This window comes from Alligator mississippiensis, chromosome 11, assembly GCF_030867095.1.
Source record: "Alligator mississippiensis isolate rAllMis1 chromosome 11, rAllMis1, whole genome shotgun sequence".
NCBI lineage: Eukaryota > Metazoa > Chordata > Crocodylia > Alligatoridae > Alligator > Alligator mississippiensis.
Genome location: NC_081834.1, coordinates 60529361 through 60537257, shown reverse-complemented (window position 1 = coordinate 60537257; position 7897 = coordinate 60529361). Strand labels below are relative to the sequence as shown.

Sequence of the window (7897 nt, the reverse complement as noted above, 5' to 3'; positions counted from 1 at the left end):
AACACTGCTGGCGTCTATTGGACTGGGCTGCTGAGGTCAGACAGGCGATACAAGGGCCTGGGCCAAGAAGGAGGAGAAGAAGCCATTTTTCCAGCATGGCCCAAGCACCAGGACACCGGGAGAGAGTCTGATCCATCTGAAACGCTCTCTCTGGAAATCTCCGAGCCAGATCTCTACCGTCTTCTGGATGATACTTGTAAGTATTTGAAGGAGCGAGTCTGCCGTCCGCCCCGTCTTGCTCAGCACTCCCCTGCCTCAAGTAAGAAGAAGGGGAAATGAAAGGATGCTCTTCCCTGAGGAGTGGGTTAAGATAAGGCAGACCACCCAGTTAGTTGTTTCCAATGGTGGAAGTCTTTATTTTACTTAAAGACAAATGTATCTCCTTGCTAAGCGTCTCATTAGCTGGCGGCGGCGGGTTGGCCAGGCGAGGCAATGACTGGTTAAACTGGAGGCGGCGGACTGGCCGCTTGCATCAGTTCTGGGTTGCCCCTGCCCTGCAGCCTGGCCCGGAGCCGCTGCCCCTCCGGCGATGCCGGGCACCTCCTCGGGCACGAGCTCTCCTGCCTTTCCTCCTGGATCCGTACGGCCGGATCGGTGACTCCTCCTGCCCCGAGGGAAGTCTGATGACTCCTGGAGTACTAATAATGCCGGGAGACCGTAGGTCAGCGCTCCCGCCCGCCCCGAGGCCCAGCCCGCTGCAGCCTGTCCCGGAGGTGAGTGTCTCTCCTGCCTTCACCTGTGACTTCGTTTTGCCTACAGTTGCACCCTTGGTAACAGGGGCTCGGCTAAAGTCCCCTGTTACCCCTAGACCTGCTCGTGATGCACCTGCCCATGCAAGAAAGAGTGCGGTTAGCCTTGGTTATTACCTCGTCACATGGCGACTCGTGTTCATTTTTGCATCAGCCAGGACTCTGAGGTCTCTTTCCAGTGCTGTGGTGCTCGAGTGGGCAGGACTGGGGTCCCAACCTGCAACGAGCAGCACCCACATCCCAGCCCTTCCCCTGGCCGGCTGCAGCCAAGCTGGTCTCATTTCATATGCCAGCTATTTGCAACCCCACAGCAAGGATCTCTGCTCTGGCAAGATAAGGCCTGGGCAAGGGTGAAATAAGTGCAGGTTTATGGGCTAAATCAAGGTTGAAATGAAGGTGTTTGAAAGGTGTGAATGGCCTGTAGCTCCATGTTTTTTGCTCTTCCCGCTTCTCCTCCCCGGGCCCCTCCGGAGGCAGCGCAGACTCCACCTGGATCTGTTAAACTGTGGAAACAAGACACAGGAGACGTAGCAGCCGGAGGGACGGCAGCAGTGGGCAGACACTGACCTGGCACTCAGCTCCACCCGGGGTCACTCCCTGCACCGGGGGGAGGAGATGCCCCCTCCAACACACCGCCCACTGCGGGGTCCCCTGCGCTGCTTCCGGCAGTAGGGCTGTGCGAGTCGGCAGTGATCCGGTCCGGCTTCGGATCTGGCCACTTAGGATGGCAGTGATCCAGTCTGGAGCTCCAGACCGGGTTTCCACCTCGATCCGGCTGAAGTGGCTCCGAAGCTTCAGAGCCAGGTCGGCGATCTGGCCACAGGGTATAATGGGGAATCAATGGAACATCTATAACTTGGTTGTTTTTGTCCAGTTTGGATGAAATTGGTAGGGATGGTAGCCTCTGTGGAGAGCACTAAGTGTGCCATGTTTTAAGAAGATTGGTGTAGGGGCTTGGGGGAACTGCACCCCAAATTCTTGAAAGCCAAACGCATGTCATGGCTGTGTGTTACAACACAGGGGGTCAAACCTGCAGGGGTGGCAGCTCTTACTGAGGTCACAAAGCCTGCCAGCTGTGTGTGTCCTAGACCAGGCTGAGTGTGTGCTGGACCAGCCGTGTGTGTCTCGCGGGGGGACTCTGTCGTTTGGGGCCCTGCACCCCAAGCTGCCGACAGGCAAAACTCGTGATGTGGGTGGGTGACACTGTGTGTGTGTTAAGGTGCGCCCTTCCTGGTGCTGGGGCCTCTGCACAACACGGCAGTGTGCCCCACTGAGGCCTCCTCCTCCCCTACAGCCTCACGCCCGGTCCTCCGCTCTACCTGACAGCAGGTACAATAACTCAGCTGGCTCAACACCAGTAGCATCAGATTCGGCATCAAAGGTACCCACACAGAAGTGTCACAGAGCCTGTCGTTTCATACAGGAATTGACAGCAAGAAGTAAAAGTATTGTGTTGTGTTGTGTTGGACATACGATGTTATTCATGGTGTGTGACGGCTTATCTTGTGTTTTTATGTCTATATGTGTATTATGAAAAAAAGGAGTACTTAAAAAAATGTATCTTTGGATGCTTTAGTGTTGCAAACCCCTTTGTCTGGCTGAGGAAGTACCTGCAGCGGGTCGTGGGTGGAAGGAATAGTAAAGAAGCCAGCGGCTGGCCTGGCCCACAATGCAGGCGAGAAAGCCAGTGAAAATGGAAATGGAGGTGTCGGGGGGGAGGGACAGGCTGGGTGGGGGGTAGGGGGGAAAGGGGGTGTAGGAGCACAGGTAAAAGTGCAGAGGTGCCTGGGCTGTCAGGTGTCCGGCCGGGCGCAGTGTGCCAGGCTCCACTGTGTGCATTGAGTCCAGGAGTTTCTGTACCGACTGCCCAGGAGGCTGATGAAGTGCAGTCCATAGGCCCAGCTCTGAAAGGTGGTTTCTACAGTCAAACACGCACCTAAGCTCATCACCAGAACTGAAGCCACCTTCCTACAGCTCAAAACACAAAACCTGCCAACTCTCTCCTGTACCCCACAACCTGCCCACCAGAATCTAGCAAAGACAACAAACCCCGACTCCCCGTGGGGCACACTCCTCGCCAGAACAACACTCTGCCTCCAGTCTCTCAGGCCTGACCCTGAGAGGGAACAAATTGCAATGCAAACCACTTTTCAGAGCTGCGCCTATGAACTGAGGCTGGGCGTATGATCCGGGCAGCAGCCACACTCATCCTGCGCTGCCAACTCAGTCACTTCGCCCTGCGCCAGGCTGGGGGCAGGTCCCACCTGGCAGGGGCCACATTTGGTGCCTGCCCGTGGGGCAGCAGCCGCAGCAGTGGGAGTGGCACGGGAGCAGAGCAGGGCGCGGAGCGGTGGCACCGTCTGGAGCAGCCCCCGCTGGCTGCAGCCTTTGGCCAGATGTGGCTGCACCTCATGGCTCAGCCCGCACCGCACCCCCTGCCTCGGACCTGCTTACACGAGCGGGCCCTGAGGGGCCTGGAGCTGGGACTTGGTCCCAAGTCGGTCACACAGGGACAGGTACCACTGCTGGTGGAACCACCCTTCAGCTCCGGTGTCTGCCCCTTGGAGAACAGCCCCCGCCATGTCTTCTTTTAGGTGGCGTCTGGCAGCAGTGTGGGGCCCGTGGGCTCAGCTCCGGCCCGCTCCCGGCCAATGCTGGGGAGGTGGGGAGGGGGCAGACCCGGGGCTGAGCCGGGGGACTGGATGCTCCCTCCCATCGGCTGGTGCTGGGCTGCACCACCGGGCTGCAGGGGATGTCCAGGGGGCTGCCCAGGGCGGCTGTGGGGGGTGTCCGGGGCTGTCCAGAGCAGGCTGCAAACACCTTTACCTTGTTTTACCTTTTATCGTTCTAATTTTTCCCTATTTACACTTTCACCGACATCCTGCCACACTTATAGCTTCTCTCACTCCTTGGAGTCTCAGACCAGCAGAGACTTCCTATGCTTGAAGAAGGGTGACTGAGCCTGAAAGCTTGCCAAGAACTTTCTTCCAACTACTCAGCTGGTCTAATAAAACATACTGCATCTTCTCAAAGAGCCTTGCCTTTCTAACGCAGGGCTCTTGGCTTGGGTGAGCCCAGGCAGAATTGTGTACTGCCCCCCCACCCCCACGACAGAGCCCAGCCCCTCCAGCAGCACACTCAGCTTTAAGACCAACACTTCCCCAGCCCACTGTCCCCAAAGCACACACAGCTGGAGGTGGATTAGGTCCACTCAGGTCCCCAACACCCCTTCTCTCCACCAGGCCTTTACGCAAGATGCCACACGACCATCCCCTTGGGGTGGCCCTGGCCTGTTTTCAGCCTCTTTGCTTTCGGGGCATGGACTCAAGTTCCTCCATCTGGTGACCGCGGTGCCTTGATTTGGAGTGATCACAGGACAGGAGTAGGTGGAGGGGACCTGCTCCTGTCGGCAGCCCCGCGGCAGTGCTGACAAGTTCTTTGCTGCACAGCGGGGTTTAATTTGAGACCTTGCAGTGATCTCTGCCCATGTCCACACAACAGGGTCTCCCTGGGGTTTCTCATTTATCCTGTGAAATGAAGACTGCTCTGTGGTTGAGGTGGGGAGGAGGGGAGGAGGCAGTACTTCTCCTTTGCCGAGGTGTAACGTTACTTTCTGTATAAAAGGACTTTTGTGGTATTTTATGCCTGACTCCAGTGAAAAATCCCTCCATGGGGAGTGGTACAGAGTCAACACCCTTTCTGTAATAATCCCCAGAGTTTTGCTGAAGACAAAAAAAAAAAAAAAGCAAAGGGAGGCAAGGGGGCTAGAAAATAGAAAAGGGCAGTGACGCAAAGGAGAGGTCATTCAGGATGGAAAGAGCTGCGCTGTGGAGACACTCAATTTTGAAATGAAATGTAGGATTTCATGTCCAGGGTGCTGCATCCAGCTTTGAACTTCCCTCTCATTCTCTCCTCCCCTTCTCTTTCTGCCAAATGTATTTCTCAATGGACAGCAAACCTTTTTTGTGAAGACTGAAATAAAATTAAGGTATTAAATATGTGGGGTTTCTCTTTCTTGGACCTTTCATTTTCCCTGCTGGACAAGGCATGGGGTGAAGGTTGCACTTTTGTTCTGCTGTTTTTCATTTGTAGCATGCTCTCCGTGCTGTTGAAATAACCTAGAGGAGTAAATCTCAGCCAGGGTGACTGGGCACTCTGGGGTGCCATCAGATTTTTTTTAATGGAGTCACACAATGTTAGTGCTGCTAGTTGTGTCTATATCTGCATATGAATCATAAATAAAATGCAGAAGTTTCAGAAAGGAATCAATAACGTAAGTAAATTGCGGATTTACTCTGCCATGTTTGCTTTGAAATATCTGTTGGATTTTTTTAAAAAATTTTTTAATTCAAAGAATAATAGAAAGTTGCAACAAATGAGCATGTTTGTCAAGGATTAGCTCAGTTTGCTAACACACACGTTGTATTCACCTGCATTGGCTGGGAATTGAACCCAGGTCTCCTACATGGCAAGCAGGAATTCTACCATTGAACCACCAATGCTTGAGTTAGCAAAGTACATGGTGAGGCCCCTGGAAAGAAAAGGTGATGGTGACTTCCCTCCATTCCAGTTCATTCCAAGGAGAAACAAGCCAGAGGTTGTGGGAGCTCTTCAATGCCATGGCCCAAAGCTGATCAATAAGCCCTAGCCAGAACTGAAAGAAACAGCCTGCACTTGAAAAGAGGGGAAATGTCACCACGGGGAAGCGATTGAGCCACCTTTGGCGTGTTTGTTTCTTTGTCTTGCTTGCACAAGGACCCCAAATCCCTTTTTGAGCTCCTGCTTTCCATTCAACTCCCTCCTTTGCTGGGCTGGGTGCTGGGGGGATCCTGACCTGCAGTGATTAAAATCATCCGAGAACGTGGGAGCCCAAGAGGGGCTGGATGGACAAAGCAGACGCCTGCATGTGTGGTGTCTGTGCTACAGACTGGGCATTTGGCTGTTCCTTTCCCTTTTTCTGTATTGATTTTTGCAGTCATCCTTCACTGGCCCCAGGGCAAGAGGAGGGAGATTTAAAAAAAAAAAAATTCCCCATGTTGCAAACCAAACCAGCCAAATCAACTCCGAATCCGTGAGTCTGTGCAGAACCATAAGTGACCTGACTACCGGCAAACATCCTCCAGCCCCATCTGGGACTTCAGATGTCCCCAACTCCTTTGAGGGGCATCCTACATGCTGGGGTTTGGATGCCCCCGAGTTTTGCTTGCCCTCAGCCATATGGCCACAGGAGCAAGCTTGGCAGGAGTCTCCCATGTCCATAAAGTGACATAAAGCCAAGATCTCCCCACTCCAGCAGCTAAATTGGAGATTAATGATGCATTACCTTTGTGGGTACTACCCCATGCCAGGAAAGTGGTTGTCCCCCGGTGCAACTAGGAAAACTGCCTGCATGGTCATGGTGTTTCCCCTGCCAGGTAAGCAAAGGACTACACTTGATCTGATTTAATATATAAAGTTAAATATATTCATCCTCCATCACAAACCTTTCATCCTCCATCATAAACCTTTCATCACACAAGAAGAACCACGCACGTGTTACAAAAAAATACACCCATTCCCCCGTGGCTCCACACATCCACCCGCTACCATAGTCCTTTGGTCCAAAGAAACCCTTTAGGGTTTAAAATCTCAGTTGATTCCCTGTCCTTTTTGCTGTCGATGTTGCTGTCACTCCCACTGCTGCTGATCCTGTTGCCAACCTCCTCGCTGTCATCGGGTCCGGTTATGTCACTGTCCTCTTCATTCTCACTGTCCAATTCCCCTCCCGTTGGGCTCTGGAGCAGCCTGTGCCAAGCATCTCTCTTCCAGGTGGAGTTGACTGTCTCTTCTCCGTCCTCTCCTGCTGATTTCTGGTAGTGGGATTGGAGCTCACTCAGAAATATGTTTGCACTTCATCTGATGATCGTGGAGTTAAAAGGAGAGAAAGCCCGGAGCAGAACAGCTCTCATGGGGAGTTTGCCTCCTCTCGGCATCTCCCCTCAGTCGGAGAGAGGAGAGCATGAGTCCCCAGCTCCACGGGCCCAGGGCTTTGTTCTGCATTTGCTAGAACACACTTGTCACACAATCAGTGCTACATGCTCATGCACCCATGGCATACCAATGTCACAAAAATACATGTACAACACCTGTGGGCCAGATCCAGGCCATAGGCTGTATTTTCCCCACCCATGCAACATGGGGGAGGGCAAAGGAGAGGGAAGTTCAAGGAGAGAGCCAAGCCAAACCACCTCCGGACTGGCAGAAGCATTGGAGGTGCAAGAAGCACAAGCTGGAGGCTGTGCTGAGATCTGAACTCAGATCACTGGAATCAGAGCCCAGAGGGTTGGCCATTACTGCAGAGGGGGCTCCCCCAGGCCTGTGTGGAAAAGGCTTGGCAGCTAGAGGCCACCCGCCCAGGGCAGCCTGTCCCCAGGATCCTGAGTGTCTGTGGGGAAGAGCTCCTCCAGCTGGTGGGGCAGCCTGACTCAAATCCACTTCTCCAACTGGGCAAGGCTAGAGGAAAGAGGTCCTCTAGCCAGCCATGTGTAGCACCCCAAAACTCACAAGTCATTTGGTGTGATAAAGTGTGTTTCATGTTACAGAGCATCTCGCTTGGTTGTAAAGCACGATCATGTTTTGTGTGCGATTGTTGTATACTGTGACTCCTACAGGACTGGAGCGGACCACCTCCCATCCCCCTCTGACCATTGCTTCCAGATTCCTCCACACAACCTGTCACACCAGTTTACTGACTCCCCACATCCTGGACCCCCTGGGAATGGATGGGTCTGCATTAGCAGCCTTCAGTGAGGCTGCGTCTTGACTGGGGCCCTGTGATGAGGTCAGAAAAATGATTTAAGGTCAGGCCAGGTGAGCTGGGGGGCTCTCTCTGGTTGTCCCTAGGGTCCCTGGGGCAAAGTGGGCCTCCCCAACTAGCCCCAGTGCTAGCTGCCCTACTTGCCTTTGGGCACACCACCCACCTGACTGCCCTGCCATGTCTTGTTCTCAATTACTGTGCTAATCAGGCAGGAGACCGCCCCTTCTTGCCCCGATGCAGGGGGTGCTATCTGCATCTCCGACCCTCCCCTACACTGCAGCCTGAGGCAGCAGCCCTGGTCGAGGGGTCTCAGCTGGGGCAGGCAGAGGAGAGAAGCTCCAGGGGAAAGCGA

At 53.9% G+C, this 7897-nt stretch overlaps 1 non-coding gene across 1 annotated transcript; it reads right to left on the bottom strand.

Moving 5' to 3' along the window:
* Positions 1-5180: 5180 nt before the first annotated feature.
* Positions 5181-5251, bottom strand: TRNAG-GCC (transfer RNA glycine (anticodon GCC)). The gene has a single exon. It is a non-coding gene; the product is annotated as a tRNA-Gly (tRNA).
* Positions 5252-7897: the final 2646 nt, after the last annotated feature.